Source organism: Monodelphis domestica, chromosome X (genome assembly GCF_027887165.1).
Source record: "Monodelphis domestica isolate mMonDom1 chromosome X, mMonDom1.pri, whole genome shotgun sequence".
Taxonomy (NCBI): Eukaryota; Metazoa; Chordata; class Mammalia; order Didelphimorphia; family Didelphidae; genus Monodelphis; species Monodelphis domestica.
In genome coordinates, this window is record NC_077235.1 from 59532251 (window position 1) to 59552468 (window position 20218).

A 20218-nucleotide genomic window follows, 5' to 3' on the forward strand; every position below is an offset into this window, starting at 1 on the left:
GGGAAAATTGGAAGACAGTGTGGGAGAGATTAGGTTTAGATCAACACCTTACACCCTACACCAAGATGAACTCAGTATGGGTGAATGACTTGAATATAAAGAAGGAAACTATAAGTAAATTAGGTGAGCACAGAATAGTATACATATCAGACCTTTGGGAAGGGAAAGATTTTAAAACCAAGCAAGACTTAGAAAGAGTCACAAAATGTACAATAAATAATTTTGACTACATCAAATTAAAAAAGTTTTTGTACAAACAAAACCAATGTAACTGAAATCAGAAGGGAAGCAACAAATTGGGAAACAATCTTCATAAAAACCTCTGACAAAGGTTTAATTACTCAAATTTACAAAGAGCTAAATCAATTGTACAAAAAATCAAGCCATTCTTCAATTGATAAATGGGCAAGGGACATGAATAGGCAATTTTCAGTTAATGAAATCAAAACTATTAATAAGTACATGAAAAAGTGTTCTAGATCTCTTATAATCAGAGAGATGCAAATCAAAACAACTCTGAGGTATCACCTCACACCTAGCAGATTGGCTAACATAATATGACAGCTATGGAAAGCATGAATGCTGGAGGGCATGTGGCAAAGTTGGGACATTAATGCATGTTCTCTGTTCTTCCCCAGGCTGAATGGAAAAGTCTCCAGGTAATTTTCCTTATTTCACCACTGAATGCTTGGTTTTTGTTTTTAGATTTTATTGAGGTGCCTCTATGGAATTTAGGCTCCTCTAGGTCTTGATATTCCATCTTCTTCCTACAATTTTACCTAATAACTTCTTGACTTGCCTTATTGTTAACTTCAGATGAATCAACAAGGGGAAATTCTATTATGGATTTGACTTTCCCTAAGAGTTACGAACTGGTTCCTGGTAGTGAAATGATGAGAACCCTATGGAGAAAGTGACCACTCTATCCTAGAATTTATGTAAGAGAAGGAAAGAAAACCAGATATAGTTTGACATGCAGTCTAGATTTTGGGAAGGGAAGTTTTGCTAGGTTCAGAAGAAGAATGGATAGGATGACATGGACTAAAATGCTTCAGGAGGGATAGGAGATGCCCAGGAATTAAATTCTGGAAACACAAGGGTATCAGTTCCAACAAGGAGGGGAAAATGGGATTTACCTCTAGAGGATGATGTATAGGTACAAAGAACTCAACAAGCATATTATATTTTTAAAAGAAATGAACATAAGATAGAAGCAAGGTTAGGTAACAGAAGATGAATATAAGAGCACAGCACAGCCCTGTAAAAAAAGTAAAAAAAAATTATAGAAATGCTAAATCTTTGAATGGGCTAAGGTTGGTAAGGGAAGCTAATGACAAAAAAAAGTATTATGTAAGTTGTATTGGGAGAAAAGGGGTGAAAGAAGGGGTAATTTCTTTCCCTGAGATAAATGGAACAATGGCAACTGACATCATCTAGAAGATGGTAGAACTGCTTGATTTTCATTTTCTTTCTGTTTTCTATACCAAGTAAAATGATTTTCACATTTGAAATAACCAGAATAAAAGTGATCAGGGAAACTGATACTCAAGATAAGTTAGGAGAAAGTAAGAGAACATCTGGCCACTCTTGAAATTGCATAGATCAGATCCTGAAAGATCTAGCAGAGATGCAAGGAATATTTCAGGAATTATGAAAAATAGTAAAAATGTCACAAGTTTGGAAAAGGGGAAATGTCATTTCAATTTTCATAAAAAGGAAGAGGATGGAGTCTGCAAGCTATAGGCCAGTAAATGACATCAATTTCTTAGAAAAATTATATAAAGGATTATTAAAGAGATGGTTGTCAAACATCCAGAAAGGGAATAGGTAATTATGTAGAGTCAGCATGGCTTCATCAAGAACAAATCATGTTAGACTAACCTTATTTCTTTTTTTGACACAATTACCAAATTAGTATATAAGGGAAATATAGATATAGTTTACTGAGATTTTAGCAAAGCTTTTGATATAATACCTCATACTATTCTTGTGTTGAAGATAGAACAATGTTGTTTACATAATAATCTAGTCATGTAGATTCAGAATTGTTTGGATGGCTGAATTCAGGAAGTAGCTATCAATAAATGGCTCAATGGCAACATGGCAAGAGATCTGCAGTGGCATGCTCCAGGGATCTGTGCTTAGACCTCTGCTATGTAATTTTTTTTTATCAATGATTTGGATGGCATGTTCATAAAATGTGCTGGGCTAGAGATCCAACGTACTGAATGTTAGGCTTTGATATAATATTGAAAGCCTAGAGCTTTGGGCTAAATTTAATAAGCAGAAATTTAAGAGAGGTAAATGTAAAATATTGAATTTGGGTACCAAACTCCCCTCTCAACTCCACAAATAAAAGAAGGGTAAGATGTGGATAGATAGTAGTTGTTCTAAAAAGGATCTTGGGGTTTCAGTGGACCATAAGCTCTATGTTAATTAGTAGTGTAATATGGCAGGCAAAAAATGGAATTTTGGGCTACATTAGGATAGAGTCCCATTTACTGTGCCCTAGTCAGACCTCATATGGAGGATTGTTGAGCATATTAGTTTAAGAGGAACATTGATAAACTAGTGAGTGTTCAGAAGAGAGCATAAAGGATGGTGAAAGGCATTGAGTCATGACATGTGAAAATCAGCCCGAAGAAAAGACTCAAAGGGAATGTGGAAGTTGTCTTGAAAATTATATTTGTTCTCTTTGGCCCTGGAGAACAGAAGCAAGAACAATAGGTGGAGGCTGCAAAGAGCCACATTTAGGCTTGATGTCATGGAAAAAAAAACTTGCTAACCATCTGAGCAGTCCAATGTGGAATGAAGTGCTACAGGAGGTTGAATGGACACTTTTTGGGTATGTTATTGTAGGATTCCTTTGTGCATAGCTTGAACTAGATGGTCTCTGAGGCCCTTTCCAACTTGGAAATTCTGTAATTGTCTAACAAAAATATTCACAGTGGGCAGCTTTCAGAACATTGGACAGCAACTTCCCAATGGCAGTTGGCTCAATTCTCCTTGGCTCACCTATTCTAGCTCATAAGTAGCCACTAATAAGATAAATACTATTCTCTATCACAAAGATTATTACACAGTAGAGAATTGGGGTGGTGCTTTTTCCTTCCACATGGTCAATGGAAGCTTTGATCAGGCATTCATAATTAATGTTTCTGTTGTTTTTTTTTCTCCAAGAAGGTAACATGGTTTAAATTCCTTTTTCATTTCCTTTCTTCACTAATTCAATATGAATTGGGCCCTGATGCCTGTAGCTTAACAATTTTTTAAAATGTAAATCAACAATTCAATTCCAAGTGATGAATAATATTTATTGCAGAGCCAACTTCATTCTTAAAATAAAGCTTGAAAATGTTTCAGGATAATGGGCTTAGGATGGAACCATGATAATTTATTTGAGTATGCAAGCCTCCTCATCTCCACTCATTCCAAAAGGTTTACTCAATTTGAATGAGAAAACAGACTTCTTCACCCCCCTCAAAATGAGGTATGTCATTCTGCTATAACAGCTCAAGGATGTTGTGTATGCCTTCAAATATAAGATCTCAACCTTGGGCTATTATAGAAGGCGTTATGTGATTCTGGCCATAAACAAAGTGATCCTGGGATGCTGAACAGTTTCTAAATGAGTAATAGAGTAAGCTGAGGAAGTATTTAATTTTGCCATCTAAAATCCCATGGGGAAGGACAGATATGACTGCAGCTGCCATTTCCTGAATACAGGCCTGCCTACACAAATTAGGGAATCACTGAAATTTATGGAAGGTGACATTTTTTATGAGGGGGACATTTTGGAATGTTTCTATGCTGAATAATTCAATTTTCTAGTCTCACTAAATCCTGCTCTTTCATTTGGATCAGCAATGTTGGGTTTGGTTTAGCAAAAGTTTTTGCTGTTCCATAATTACCACCAGTCACTAGAACTAACTGACTCTAACAGATGTGACTTCATTTTTTGTGTGTGAATTTAAAGTCCCATGTTTCTTATTGATAAAGCAAGCAAGCAATACATTATTAAATACTTTTTCTGTGCCAAGCAGTCTGAGGCATTGCGGACAACAAAAATGAAGTAATTCTTCCCTCCAAAGAGCTTATAGTCTAATGTCAGAGATAGCAGATAGCCAAGTAAGCATATGAGACACACCATGGAGGAACAAAGAATGCTGACTTTGTATTCAAAATACTTCCAATCCAATCTGACTTTGTCTTTTATACCTGTGTGACCATGAGCAAGTAATTTTATCTCCTCAGATCTCAGTTGTCCCATCTACAATCTAAGGGGCTACACTAAATATACGAAGGTATATTCTAGCTTATATTGATTACTATGACTGTGTTGGCAAAGCTGTGGCATGCTGCTCTGTTCCCCTTCTCCATCATGCCTGAGGACAATTTTCACATGCCCTCCTCTCTGTCCAGCAGTCCAATGTAAGCACTTTTTCCATCCACTGTCTGGGGTAATCTGGTGGGGGGTGGGGGCTCACAAACAGCTTGAAAATGCAGTTTGGGCACATGATCTCTAAAAGATTCACCAATGCTGCCCTATGAGAACAAGAAGTAAATACAAACTAGTTAAATATAAAATAATCTGGGAAGGAGGGCAGAAGGAGTTGGAAGCAGCAGGAAGTTATACTTAAGCTGCTGCTTCAATCATTCAGCAAGCAATTCTTAATTGCACACCATGTGCCAAGCACTGGTGATACAAAACTGAAAAGGATCATCTCCATGGAGAATCAGGTCTATTTATTCTCACGGTTCTGCTGTTTGAATTCTTTAGTTTATTCAAAGCCAAAGGCACCAAGAGAAAAGGAGTTGACCCTTGAATTGACTTGGCATGTAGCCACTGGGAATCAGAGAACCTGAGCAAGGTCCCATCTGTCCAGGCCTCCGTTTCCTTCACTGTAATAATTCATGACTGTATGTGAATATAATGCCAAAACATTCAGGGTACTTGGGTAGCAGCACATCATTGGGAGAACATAATAATAATAGCAGTTATGTGGTGAGTAATAGATGCCTCTACTCCAAAAATATATCCAGAGACTTTGGTAGAGGGGAGGAAAAGGTGTAGATCTTATTCTATGGAAAATACCAGAGTGGGTGCAATTTGGAGAGGCAAAAGGTTAAAAAAACTGGCCTCCATCTTTTCAAATAACATATACCCATAAGCTAAGAATGAGTTTCTCTGTTTTGTGGAGCAAATATTCAAGGGCAAATTATTTCCTTCTGTGTACAGATAGGAGCAGGCTTCAGAGGATCTGAAATCCATAGCAGCCCCAGACAAGGTCCATTTAGGATCTGGCTATTCACTCTTCAAATTGGGGGAGGGAACTGAGGATCAGTCATTCAACTGTAGTGGCCAAATCCAAGGAGAAACCATGTTGTCTGTTGATATGAATAAGAAGCATCATGGATAAGTCAAACTGAGTTTCTGAAGCTCTGAGAGTGGGACAAAGTTGAAGGATTAGGCTAAGAAAATAGACAAAGCAAAGCAAAGATGTTGAGAAGTAAAGGCCATGCCAAGTATGACAGAGAAAAGTGGTAGCTAGAGTCTGGGTCAGAGATATGGAAAATTAGATGGTATATGCTTTTAATATTTCAGTTGGTGGTCAACATTAAAAGGTATACACTGGCATGGAAACTATCATCAAGTTTTCTGATATCTGAAATGGAGTACAAAATGAAAGTCCATGTTCTTTTTTTTTAGATATTTGAAATACAACTTTATTATGATCTAAATGAAAAAGTAATAGGAATGACAGTAACAAACAAGATTCACCACTGAATTATGTGATGGGACTGCAGTAGTCTTGTATCTGAAACTCAAGGGGACATAATTGTGGTCCAAAACAGCTAAATACGCAGGTCCAAAATATGAATTATATTTTTTAAATTGCCATATTCACTCCAAAGCCCATTCATTTCCTTCAGCATCCCAAAGATTAATCACATGTTCTGCTCAGCTATATAATAAAGTGGCAAACATGCTACACCACTGACATCACAGGACAGTTGCCTACAAAACTAGACCTCTGACACTGGGCTCTAGCTTCATTCCCTTAGAGGTCATCATCTTCATCAGGGAGTGCAGTTGTCTGAGCAATCTCTAAGTCCTGCTCATCCTGTGCTGCCAGTGCTGGGTCCATGACAACCTCTGGAGGTACAAGAGCAAGCATGACAACAAACTCCAAAGTAGGGTCTCCAATAAGTTTTCTAGCAAGTCAAAGGAAGGGCTTCTCAAAGTTGTAGTTACTTTTGGCTGAAATGTCATAGTACTGGAGATTCTTCTTTCTATGGAAGACAATTGATTTCACCTTGACTTTTCTAACTTAATATCCATTTTGTTGCCACAAAACACTATAGGGATATTTTCACACACCCGTTCCAGATCTTTATGCCAGTTAGGTACATTCTTGTAAGTAACTCTTGATGTTACATCAAACATTATAATGGCACTCTGAGCTTGGATGTAATAACCATCTCTCAGACCATCAAATTTCTCTTGTCCAGCTGTATCCCATACGTTGAATTTAATAGGACCTCTGTTAGTATGGAACACAAGGGGATGAACCTCAACCCTCAAGGTGGCTACATACTTCTTCTCAAATTCACCAGTCAAGTGACATTTTACAAATGTAGTTTTTCTAGTACCTCCATCACCAACAAATACAATTTTTAATAGAGAAACTAGGAGAATTGAAGGAGGAAATAGACAGTAAAACCATATTAGTGGGAGATTTGAACCAACCACTATCAAATTTAGATAAATCAAACCAAAAAATAAACAAGAAAGAGGTAAAAGAGGTGAATGAAATCTTAGAAAAATTAGAATTAATAGACATATGGAGAAAAATAAATAAGGACAAAAAGGAATACACCTTCTTTTCAGCACCACATGGCACATTCACAAAAATAGATCCTACACTAGGTCACAGAAACATGGCACTCAAATGCAGGAAAGCAGAAATAATAAATGCAGCCTTTTCAGATCACAAGGCAATAAAAATATTGATCAGTAAGGATACATGGAGAGCCAAATCAAAATTTAATTGGAAATTAAATAATATGATACTCTAAAATCAGATAGTTAGAGAAGAAATCACAGAAACAATTAATAATTTCATTGAGGAAAATAACAATGGCAAGATATCCTTTCAAACCTTATGGGATGCAGCTAAGGCAGTACTTAGAGGAAAATTCATATCCCTGAGTGCATATATTAATAAATTAGGGAGGACAGAGATCAAGGAATTGGAAATGCAAATCAAAAAACTTGAGAATGAACAAATTAAAACCCCCCAGAAGAAAACCAAACTAGAGATCCTAAAAATTAAGGGAGAAATTAATAAAATCAAAAGTGACAGAACTATTGAGCTAATAAATAATACTAGAAGCTGGTACTTTGAAGAAACAGACAAAATGGACAAAGTACTGGCCAATCTAATTAAAAAAGGAAAGAAGAAAGGCAAATTAACAGCATCAAGGATGAAAAGGGGGATCTCACCTCCAATGAAGAGGAAATTAAGGCAATCATTAAAAACTACTTTGCCCAAGTATATGGCAATAAATATACCAACCTAGGTGACATGGATTAATATTTACAAAAATATAAATTGCCTAGACTAACAGAAGAAGAAATAGATTTCTTAAATAATCCCATATCAGAAAAAGAAATCCAACAGGCCATCAAAGAACTTCCTAAGAAAAAATTCCCAGGGCCTGACGGATTCACCACTGAATTCTATCAAACATTCAAAGAACAGCTAACTCCAATACTATACAAACTATTTGACATAATAAGCAAAGAGGGAGTTCTACCAAACTCCTTTTATAACACAAACATGGTACTAATTCCAAAGCCAGGCAGGCCAAAAACAGAGAAAGAAAATTATAGACCAATCTCCCTAATGAATATAGATGCAAAAATCTTAAATAGGATACTAGAAAAAAGACTCCAACAAGTGATCAGAAGGGTCATCCACCATGATCAAGTAGGATTTATACCAGGGATGCAGGGCTGGTTCAATATTAGGAAAACTATCCACATAATTGACCATATCAACAAGCAAACCAACAAGAACCACATGATTATCTCAATAGATGCAGAAAAAGCCTTTGATAAAATACAACACCAATTTCTACTAAAAACACTGGAAAGCATAGGAATAGAAGGGTCGTTCCTAAAAAAATAATAAACAGTATATATCTAAAACCATCAACGAATATCATCTGCAATGGGGATAAACTAAATCCATTCCCATTAAGATCAGGAGTGAAACAAGGATGCCCATTATCACCTCTATTATTTGACATTGTATTAGAAATATTAGCAGTAGCAATTAGAGAAGAAAAAGAAATTGAAGGCATTAAAATAGGCAATGAGGAGACCAAATTATCACTCTTTGCAGATGACATGATGGTCTACTAAAAGAATCCTAGAGATTCAACCAAAAAGCTAATCAAAATAATCAACAACTAGCAAAGTTGTAGGATACAAAATAAACCTACATAAGTCATCAGCATTTCTATATAATTCCAACACAGCTCAGCAGCAAGAACTAGAAAGAGAAATCCCTTTCAAAATTACCTTGGACAAAATAAAATACTTAGGAATCTATCTCCTGAGACAAACACAGGAACTATATGAACACAACTACAAAACACTTTCCACACAACTAAAACTAGACTTGAATAATTGGAAGAACATTAACTGCTCATGGGGAGGACGAGCCAATATAATAAAAATGACCATCCTACCCAAACTCATCTATTTAGTGCCATACCCATGGAACTTCCAAAAATTTTTTTTTACTGATTTAGAAAAAACCATAACAAAGTTCATTTGGAAGAACAAAAGATCAAGGATATCCAGGGAAATAATGAAAAAAAAATACAAAGGAAGGGGCCTTGCAGTCCCAGATCTCAGACTATATTATAAAGCAGGGGTCATCAAAACAATTTGGTAATGGCTAAGAGACAGTAAGGAGGATCAGTGGAATAGACTGGGGGCATGCAACCTCAGCAAGACAGTATATGACAAACCCAAAGATTCCAGCTTTTGGGACAAAAATCCACTATTTCATAAAAACTGCTGGGAAAATTGGAGGACAGTGTGGGAGAGATTAGGTTTGGATCAACACCTCACACCCTACACCAAGATAAACTCAGTATGGGTGAATGACTTGAACATAAAGAAGGAAACTATAAGAAAGTTAGGCGAACACAGAATAGCATACATGTCAGACCTTTGGGAAGGGAAAGACTTCAAAACCAAGCAAGACTTAGAATGAGTTACAAAATGCAAAATAAATAATCTGGAATACATCAAATTAAAAAGTTTTTGTACAAACAAAACCAATGTAACCAAAATCAGAAGGGTAGCAACAAATTGGGAAACAATCTTCATAAAAACCTCTGATAAAGGTTTAATTACTCAAATTTACAAAGAACTAAATCAACTGTACAAAAAATCAAGCCATTCTCCAATTGATAAATGGGCAAGGTACATGAACAGGCAGTTCTCAGCCAAAGAAATCAAAACTATTAATAAGCACATGAAAAAGTGCTCTACATCTCTTATAATCAGAGAGATGCAAATCAAAACAACTCTGAGGGATCACCTCACACCTATCAGATTAGCTAACATGACAGCTATGGAAAGTAATGAATGTTGGAGGAGGTGTGGAAAAGTTGGGACATTAATGTATTGCTAGTGGAGTTGTGAATTGATCCAGCCATTCTGGAGGGCAATTTGGAACTATGTCCAAAGGGTGATGAATGACTGTCTGCCCTTTGATCCAGCTATAGCACTGCTGGGTTTGTACCCCAAAGAGATAATAAGGAAAAAGACTTGTACAAGAATATTCATAGCTGCACTCTTTGTGGTGGCCAAAAATTGGAAAACGAGGGGATGCCCATCAATTGGGGAATGGCTGAACAAATTGTGGTATATGTTGGTGATGGAATACTATTGTGCTCAAAGGAATAATAAAGTAGAGGAATTCCATGGAGACTGGAACAACCTCCAGGAAGCGATGCATTGCGAAAGGAGCAGAACCAGGAAAACATTGTACACAGAGACTGATACATTGTGGTACAATCGAAGGTGATGGACTTCTCCATTAGTGGCAATGCAATGTCCCTGAACAATCTGCAGGGATCTAAAAAAATACTATCCACAAGCAGAGGATATATTGTGGGAGTAAAAACACTGATGAAAAGCAACTGCTTGACTACAGGGGTTGAGGGGATATGACTGAGGAGAGACTCTAAATGAACACTCTAATGCAAATACCAACAACAGGGAAATGGGTTCGAATCAAGAACACATGTGATAACCAGTGGAATCGTGTGTCAGCTATGGAAGAGGGAAAGGTGGTGAGAGGGGGTGCGGGGAGGAAAAGAAAATGATCTTTGTTTCCAGTGAATAATGTTTGGAAATGACCAAATAAAATAATGTTTAAAATAAAAAAAAAGACTACAGCAAGTTATCACAAAGATTATCCACTATGACCAGGAGCGAATCATACTAGGAATGCAAGGATGGTTTAATATTAGGAAAACCATCCACATAATTGAGCATATTAATAATCAAAGCAACAGAAATCCCATGATTGTCTCAATAGAATCAGATATAACCTTTGACAAAATACAGTGCCTATTCCTATTGAAAATACGAGAAAATATAGCAATAGAAGGACCCTTCCTCAAAATAATAAACAGAATATATTTAAATCCATCAGCAAGTATCATCTGCAGTAGGAACAAGTTAGAAGCCTTCTCAATAATATCAGGAGTGGTTATTTAATATTGTACTAGAAATGCTAGTGATTAGAGAAATTAGAGAAAATTAGAGAAATTAGAGAAAAAGAAGAAATTTAAGGGATTAAAGTAGGTAATGAGGAAACTAAACTCTCAGTATTTGCAGATGATATAATGGTATACTTATGAAATCCTAGAAAATCAACTAAAAGGAAATAATTAACAACTTTCACAAAGTTGCAGGGTATAAGATAAACCCAATAAATCATCAACATTTCTATATATTTCCAACAAAAATCAGCAGCAGGAGTTAGAAAGAGAAACCCCATTTAAAATCACTGTAGACAATAGAAATTATTTAAGAATCTATGTGCCAAGACAAATGCAGGAATTATGTCATCACAGTTACAAAACACTTTTCACACAATTAAAACTGGATCTAAATAATTGGAAAAACTTTAATTGATCATAAGCAGGGCAAGATAATATAATTAAAATGACAATCCTACCCAAATTAATTAATTTATTCAGTGCCATACCTATCAAACTACCAAAAACATTTTTTATATAATTAGGAAAACTATAACAAAGTTCATCTGGAAGAACAAAAGATCAAGAATATCAAGGGATCTAAGGGAAAAAATGTGAAGGATGGAGGTCTAGTAGTACCAGATCTTAAACTATACTATAAAGCAGTGGTCATCAAAATAATATGGTACTGGCTAAGACACAGAAGGGTGGATAAATGGAATAGATTAGGAGTAAATGACCTCAGTAAGCTAGTGTTTAATAAACCCAAATACCCCGACTCTTGGTACAAGAACTCACAATTTGACAAAAGCTGCTAGGAAAATTGGAAAACAATATGGAAAAAATCAGGTCTAGATCAACTTCTTATACCCTATATACCAAGATAAATTCAAAATGGGTAAATGACTTAAATATAAAGAATGAAATCATAATTAAATTAGGTGAACATAGAATAGTATACCTATCATATCTGTAGGAAAGGAGGGAATTTAAGACCAATCAAGGGATAGAGAACATTACAAAATGTAAAATCAATGATTCTTATTACATCAAATTAAAAAGGTTTTGTACAAACAAAACCAATGGAACCAATATTAGAAGGAAAGGAACAAATTGGAAAAAATATAACAAAACTCTCTGACAAATGTTTTATTTCCCAAATATATATGAAATTAAGCCAAATTTACAAAAAAAAACAAAAAACAAACAACAAGCCATTCCCCAATCAACAAATGGTCAAGAGATATGAATAGGGAGTTCTCAGATGAAAAAAAATCAAGACTATCAATAATCACATTAAAAAGTGTTCTAAATCCCTCTTGATCAGAGAAATGCAAATAAAAACAACTTGGAGGTACCACTTTACACCTAGCAGATTGGCCAATATGGCAGCAAATAAATGAATATTGGGGGAAATATGGCAAATTTGGGACATTTATACCCACTGGTGGAGTTGTGAATTAATATAACCATTCTGGAGGGCAATTTGGAATTATCTCCAAAGGGCTTTAAAAGAATGCCTGCCCTTTGATCCAGATATACCACTGCTAGGTTTGTACCCCAAAGAGATAATAAGGAAAAGTACCTGTATAAAAATATTTATAGCCACACTATTTGTGGTGGCAAAAAAGTGGAAAATGAGAGGGTGTCCATTGATTGGGGAATGGTTGAACAAATTGTAATATCTAATGGTTATGGAATACTATTGTGCTGAAAGGAATGATGAACTGGAGGATTTCTATGTGAACTGGAAAGACCTCTAGGAATTGATACAGAGCAAAATGAGCAGAACCAGGAGAATATTGTATACAGAAACTGAAACATTGTGGCATAATCAAATGTAACAGAATTTTCTATTAGTAACAATGCAAAGATCAATGATAACACCAAGGAACTTATGAGAAAGATTGCTATCCACATCCAAGAAAAACATATGCTCGATCATGTAGTTCAATGGGGATATGATTGAGGTATTGGTGTTAAAAGATCACTCTATTGAAAATATGAATAATATGGAAATAGGTTTTGAACAATGATGTATAACCAAGTGGAATTGCTTGTCAGGTCTGAGTGGGTAGAGGAAAGAGGGGTGGGAAAAATTATGAATCCTGCAACCATGGAAAAATATTTTAAATAAATATTTTTTTTTAAAAAATAAGGGGATCAAGTTAGTATATAATCCTTAGATTCTCTTCTCAGTACAGCATTCTTAGTTGTAAACAACATGTTCTCCTCCATGTTCTAATCTGAGGTCCTTCCAAGCTCAGACATCATCAGGTTTGTTTTAGTGTCCCTCCGAGCTCTGACACCCTATCTCATCTCTTCCAAGACCCTTTCCTTCTCTGATTAATATCTGTTCTAAGTGATTTCTCATCTTCTCCATTCTTGGCTTTGTTTTGATACCACCACTTCCCTGTCCCCCCAGAGGCCAACTGTCACTTCCAGGATTAACAATACAATCTTCTCATAACCTGCCCCCTCCACCTCATGTCCAGTCTTTTTAGACCCACCATGGATTCCACAATTGAGTGATACTAGCCTCTTTGCTTTTCTTCTTACAAGTTACTTTATCGGTAGGCTTGGGGTATTTGACTGTTTATTCCTTATCTCTGACTCCTGCCTTCCCTGGCTTCCTTCAAGTCCCAGCTGAAATCCTACCTTCTCCAGGAAGTCTTCCCCAATATCCCTTCATGCTAGCACCATGTCCTTGGTGACTATCTTCATTTTATTCTATGTATAATATATAGTTCATACATTCTTGTTTGAATGTTCTCTCCCCTGTTATAATGTGAGATCCTTTAAAAAGGGATCTATCACTGGCCTTTCTTTTTATCTACAGCACTTAATAGGAACTTAATAAGCATTTATTGGTTGACCACAAGATCTCCAAACAGTCAAGATGTCATTTAATTTTGTTCACAGAGATCTTAATATTCTAACCAAATGGTCAGTTAATTCAGGGTCATTTTGATGTAAAGCAGGTGGCTTTGTAAGAACTTCTCTGTATGATGTTCCCTCAAGAAGCTTCCTATGAGGGAGGCACAGGAGGAATTATTATTCTTATTTTACCACATTAGCTGCATGAGGCTCAAAAATGAGGAAATAAATTGTCACTAGTCACATGACTAGTTGGTTTTGGTGGTCAGATTTAAACCCAGTCCTTTCCTGGTTCCATATCCAAATCAATCATTCTGTGACACCATGCTCTATCTCTTGAATCAAACAAACTACTTTTGTTATTAATGTGGTTTATTATGTTTCCTTTTTCTAAACTTTGCAATCCTCATATAAATAATACATGGTAATATTAAATAATTTTTGAATATAGACTATTAAGTAACATTTAAATATATTGAAGCAGTATTTTTCATAATATTGCTTTATAATTTTCTCTTTCTACTTTAGATATCTCTACTTTCAGTACTGGAATCTTATTTTCCTTGAATAAAATGTTTGGCAAGTGCCCTTTTCCTCTATTCATCATCTTCATATTTATTATTGTTAAGTTTTATTTTCCATAGTAATAGGCAATCTTCCACACACAAGAGCCAATTTTCCTCCCCACCCTCCACCTGAAAGGATATGAGGAAGTTGTCATCTTCTTTGAGGCTATGTATAATTCTTCAATGTTCATTTTGATTGATTTATGGTTGTCCTTTTAAATTTATATTGTTTTAATCTTTGTATGTATTGTTTACTTGCTTCTGTTTACTTCACTGTTGATCAGTTTGTGTATGTCTTTCCACACTTCACTGCAAATATTATGTTCATCATTTCTTGTAGCACAGTCTTTTATGGTTCTACAATCCATGAAGGTGACCTGGGAATAAATTCCCAATAAATATTTGTTGCCAATTGGAAAACACTGTGCTGGCATCTTGCTTTGGCCAAAAAAGTCCTACAAAAAGCTAAGAGTTGTCAGGGAAGGTATTGAAAACAAATAAGAAAACATTATCCTACTCTTGTCCAAAACCACAGTGCATACTGGGTACAGTTAAGGTACACCTCAAGAGAGATATTGAAACTAGAGAAGAGACAGAAGGATAACTGAAAGAATCAAGAGTATGAAGAGGGAGGGCTCCCACATGACTAAAAATATTAAGATTCTTTTATATTCTATTCATGTGCCACAATTTACTTAGTCATTCCCTGGTTTATGGATATCTTTGTTATTTCCAGTTCCTTGTTATGACAAAACTTCCTATTATAAGAAATGAAAATCAAAACAACTCTGAGGTACCACTTCACACTGAGAAAATTGATCAATATTATAGTAAAAGAAAATAATAAATTTTGGAGGGGATGTTGCAAAATTGGGACACTAATGCATTGCTGGTGGAATTGTGAATTGATCTAACCATTCTGGAAGGAAATTTGGAATTACGCCCAAAGGGCTTTAAAAGAATGCATGTCCTTTAATCCAACAATACCACTACTGGGTTTGTACCCCAAAGAGAGAAAACATATTTGGACAAAAATATTTAGAGCCATGTTCTTTGTGTTGGCAAAGAACTGGAAAATGAGTGGGTGTCACTTGATTGGGGAATGGCTGAAAAAATTGTGGTATATGATGCTGATGGAATGCTATTGTGCTTGATTGCTATAAAAACAGGGAAGACCTCCATGAACGTATGCAGAGTGAAATGAACAGAACCAGAAGTCAAAATTACCTATTTTGTCTTTTGTAATTATCTCTCATTGATTTGGTTAAAATTAATTTCATACTCATGTCCAAAATGTACATGAAATACTATTTTTTAAAATTTTGTATGATCTTATTATTCAAATCACATCTCTTTTTAGTTGAGATTTTAAGATATTAGCCTAGAAAATTTTGGCCAGACTGCTTTCCAGTTTTCCCAGGACATGAATGAGAGAATGAATAGAGCATTTATGAAATACTATGTACAAAGCTCCCTGCTAAACACTAGGGATTCAGATAGAGAGATAAGACAGTTCTTTCTCTCAAGTAGTTTATATTCTAATGGAGAAGACTATATATATATATATATATATATATAAATTTATATATATATATATATATATATATATATATGGAGAGAGAGAGAGAGAGAGAGAGAGAGAGAGAGAGAGAGAGAGAGAGAGAGAGAGAGAGAGAGAGAGAGAGAGAGAGGAAAGTAGGGAGGGAGAGTTTCATGTGCTAGTCATAGGGGAAATTTTCCTTGGTCCTTAGGGTGCATTGTCAAAGCAGATTGTTATTCCTCTTCCTGGATATAGATAAAATATCAGTTTCTGATATTGAACCATTGGAAGTTGCCAAGGAAGTTGATGGTGGGGACATTGTTTTCATAGTCTTTAGTAGTTGTAGTTATAGCACCTGCAAGAGTAGTGGCAGGCTACATTTTCTGAAGGGTTGCTTTCTCGGATGATGATGGAAGGACAATGGGCTAGAAGCAGTGCTTTTTCCAAAGTTCTTGGGATCTGAGTTCTTGGTGATCCCTCTCAGGGTCTGAGAGGAGTTGGTGGTAAAGGTGGAGGTGATTTGATTTGCTAGCACATGGTGCTTACTGTCTTTTGACAATAAAGAAAAAAATGCTCAAGGATGCTTGGAATTTGTTCCCTCCTCACCTCTACCCCATAAAATTCCATATCAAACAGAGAGTTTTGTCTTTTGGGGTTCATTGAACACTGTTAAAGAGGTCCATTATTTCTGATTTTCCTTGTTTAGTCTGTTCCAGTGATCTATTTCTTCTATTTTTGTAAAATCATTAACAAATTGTTTTGATGATTGCTGTTTTATGATCTTGTTTGAGAGTTATGTGAAGATTGTATTTATTGATCATTTAACATAATCGTCTTGTAGTCCTAAAGCACTTCTAACTACAGATGTATACAATATTCAGTTTCTAAGAGGAAATGACAATAATTAGATAGAAGAGGGAAATAGAAGAAAGACAGACAGCAAAACCAATGTTTGCTGGGTGCATTGACAAAAACCAATTAGGGGGCAGTCCCCTTTTGGCATAAGAGTATACATTCAAATAAATGTTCAATGAAACTTCAGTTCAATCAACCATACCCAAAGTTCATTCTTGATCTTCTTGATGTAGCGTAGGTTTTCTGGCATCTTTCTGCAATAGTTCATTCTCTGGATTTAGGAGTTAGCAAGCTTCTTCCTTGAAGATCTTTTCTCAAACAAAATTTCAAAATCTTGGATTTTTATTAAAATACAGTTAGAAGTATTATTCCTTCTCCTTTCCTACCCCTCTTTATTATGTCCATTAATATTCTAGATTTCCTCATCCAAATGAATTTCACTTTTATTTCATCTAAGTCTATAAATTATCTCTTTTAGAGTTTGGTATACTATCAAATCTCTAAATTAATGTTTGGTAGTATTGTCAGTTTTATTATATTGCCTTAGTCTATCCAGGAGCATGGGATATTATTTTGGCTATGTAAATTGTTTCTTCAAGAGGCATTTGTCAATAAATGTTTAGTCAATCTACTACATGACAGGCATTGTCTTAAGGATTTAAGATACAAAGAAAGGCAAAAGACAGTCTTTATTCTAAAGGAGCTCACAATCTAATGGGAGAGAAGAAATATAAAGTTATGTACAAACAAGTCACAAATAGAATAAATTGGAAGTAATCAAGAGGGGAAAGGCACTAGAATTAAGGAAAATCAAGGAAGGCTTCCCAGAGAAGATCAAATCCTGTGTGTGTGTGTGTGTGTGTGTGTGTGTGTGTGTGTGTGTGTGTGTGTGTGTGTGTGTGTGTATTAAGTGGGGGGGGCAAGAGGTAATGTATAATAAGACTAAAAAGGTGGGAAGTAGGTAATAAAGGGCTTTGAATGCCAAACAGAGGATTTTAAATTTGAGTCTAGAAGTGATTGGGAGCCAAAGGAGTGAATTGATCAGGCCTGTACTTTATAAAAATCATTTTGACATCTAAGTGGAAGATAAACAAAAGTGTAAAGAGGCAATAGACCAATTTGTGGCAATATACCAATATCTGGGGCAATATAGACCAATCAGCAGTATATTGCAATAGACTAGGTATGAAGTGTTAAGGATCCTGCACTGGGTTGGTGACAGTATTTGAGGAGAGAAGGGAAAGTATGAAGAGATGTAGAAACAATAAAAAAAAAAGAAAAAAGAAAAAGGATCTGGAAACAGATTAGACACTTGTGTGTAAGGGCACTTGAAAGGTAGGAGTTGAGGGTGACACCTAGGTCATAAGCCTGGGTTTCTAGGACCATGGTGGAGCTCAAGACCGAGAAGTCAGGAAAAGAGGAGGGTTTGGGGTATAAGATAAAGAGTTCAATATTAGATATGTTGAGATGAAGATATTTATGGAACATCCATTTTGATATGTCTAATGGGCAGTTTGAGATATGAAATCAGTGGAGAGGATGCGTTTGATACGGAGAACTGAAAATCATTTGCAGAGAGATACTAATTGAAGATGATGAGAGAGAGATAAAGGAAGAGAGGGATGAGATGGATGAACTTTGAGTTTTTTAATTAAGTTTTATTTATTTAATTAGTTAATTTAGAATATTTTTACATGGTTACATGATTCATGTTCTTTCCCTCCCCTCCTCTCACCCTCCTCCTGTAGCCAATGAGAAATTCCACTGGGTTTTATATATGCCATTGATCAAGACTTATTTCCATATTATTAATATTTGCAATAGAGTGATAATTTAGATTCTATATCCTCAATCATATCTCCATCAAATCATGTGATCAAGCAAATTTCTACTCCCACAGTTTCTACTCCCACAGTTCTTTCACTGAATATGGATAGCATTCTTTCTCATAAGTCCCTCAGAATTGTCCTGGATCATTGTATTGCTGATAGAAGAGAAGTCCATTACATTTGATTGTGCCCTTTATGTACAATGTTCTCCTGGTTCTGCTCCTTTCACTCTGCATCCATTCCTGGAGGTCTTTCCAGTTCACATGGAATTCCTGTGACTCATTATTTCTTACAGCACAATAGTATTCCATCACCAACAGATACCATAATTTTTTCAGCCATTCCCCAATTGAAGGGCATCCCCTCATTTTCCAATTTTTTGCCATCACAAAGAACACAAGTATAAATATTTTTGTACAAGTCGTTTTCCTTATGATATCTTTGGGGTATAAACCCAGCAGTGGTATGGCTGGATCAAAGGTCAGGCAGTCTTTTAAAGCCCTTTGGGAGGTGTGGGTTTTTTGAAGGTGGTCAGAGGATATAGTGAAGAAGTGAGGGGAATGAGATTGAAGGTAAAAGAGAGACTGCGGATGATAGAGGAATAATTTATTGGAGACTTGATGGAATGGGATCACTTAGATATGTTGAAAGGTTCACCTTGGCAAGGAGAAAGGCCATATGAGATAGCAGTGAAGAAGGAGTGAGTGACAGAAGGCATCTGCTCATATGGGATGAGCAGAAACAATAGAGCTAATGATCTTTTTTTTTTTTTGTAAAATATGAGGTGAGGTTCTCTAGCTGAAGCATGGGATGATGAGGAGACAGGAAGTTTGAGGAGGGATGGAAAAGTTTGGAAGAGCCACTGAGGTGAGTGAGACAGTGCTTCAATTAAAAAAGGAAATTAGATTATTAGATTAGATATTAAATTAGAATTAGATAATTTAGAAAGGAAATGAGAAAGAAAAGGATTACCTTGCAACAGTTGAGGTTAGGAAACAAATTTGTAGTGAGTCCATTGTATGTGGTTTTCACATTTTTTCCAATTTAATTCAGCAGCAGATGGTAATAATGATCCAAGTTTGAGATTTGACAGTACAAGATCAGCAAAATAATGGAGGCACATAAAGCCAAAGAACAGGATGGTATAAAATTTCCAAGGAGTCAAGTGGGAAGAGGGCTCAAGGGATTAGAGTTCATGTTGAGAATGAAGAACAGGGTGTGAGGTTGCAATGTAAAGTGGAATGACAATAGATGTTCAGAGTTCACAAATTTGGAAGTGGAACATTTGTGGGTGATGTTGAGATCAAGATTGTGGCCATTTTTGTAGGAGACTAAGGAAGAGTAGTGGTCATGTGAAATGAAAAATTTAAGGAACTACAAAGTTAGTGTGTTTAAGGCTCTATACCAAGAGTTGAAACAATCCAACAAAAGTTGAAAAGGAGTGAGATTATGGGCCAGTTACTGAACTCATTGAGGAGAGAAGGTGAGTGTCCTGGAAGTTCATAGATAACAGCTACATTAAAAATGGTTTCAATAGTCTGAATTCCAAATATTTTATACATGCTGTAATTATTTTGAACAGGATTTCCTTTTTACCATTGTCATTTGTATTTTGTTTATATAAAAATATGTTTTAATTTTGCAGGATTATTTTGTAGCCTGTAACTTGCTGAAGCCATTAATTGCCTTGACTGATTTCTTTGCTGATTCCCTAGGATTTTCTAAGTAAACATCTTATCATCAGTAAGTAGAAATAA

The 20218-nt window shown here is 35.7% G+C and overlaps 1 pseudogene; it reads right to left on the reverse strand.

Moving 5' to 3' along the window:
* Positions 1–5738: 5738 nt before the first annotated feature.
* LOC100029944 (GTP-binding nuclear protein Ran-like) lies at positions 5739–6946 on the reverse strand (annotated as a pseudogene).
* Between the last annotated feature and the right edge of the window lie 13272 nt (positions 6947–20218).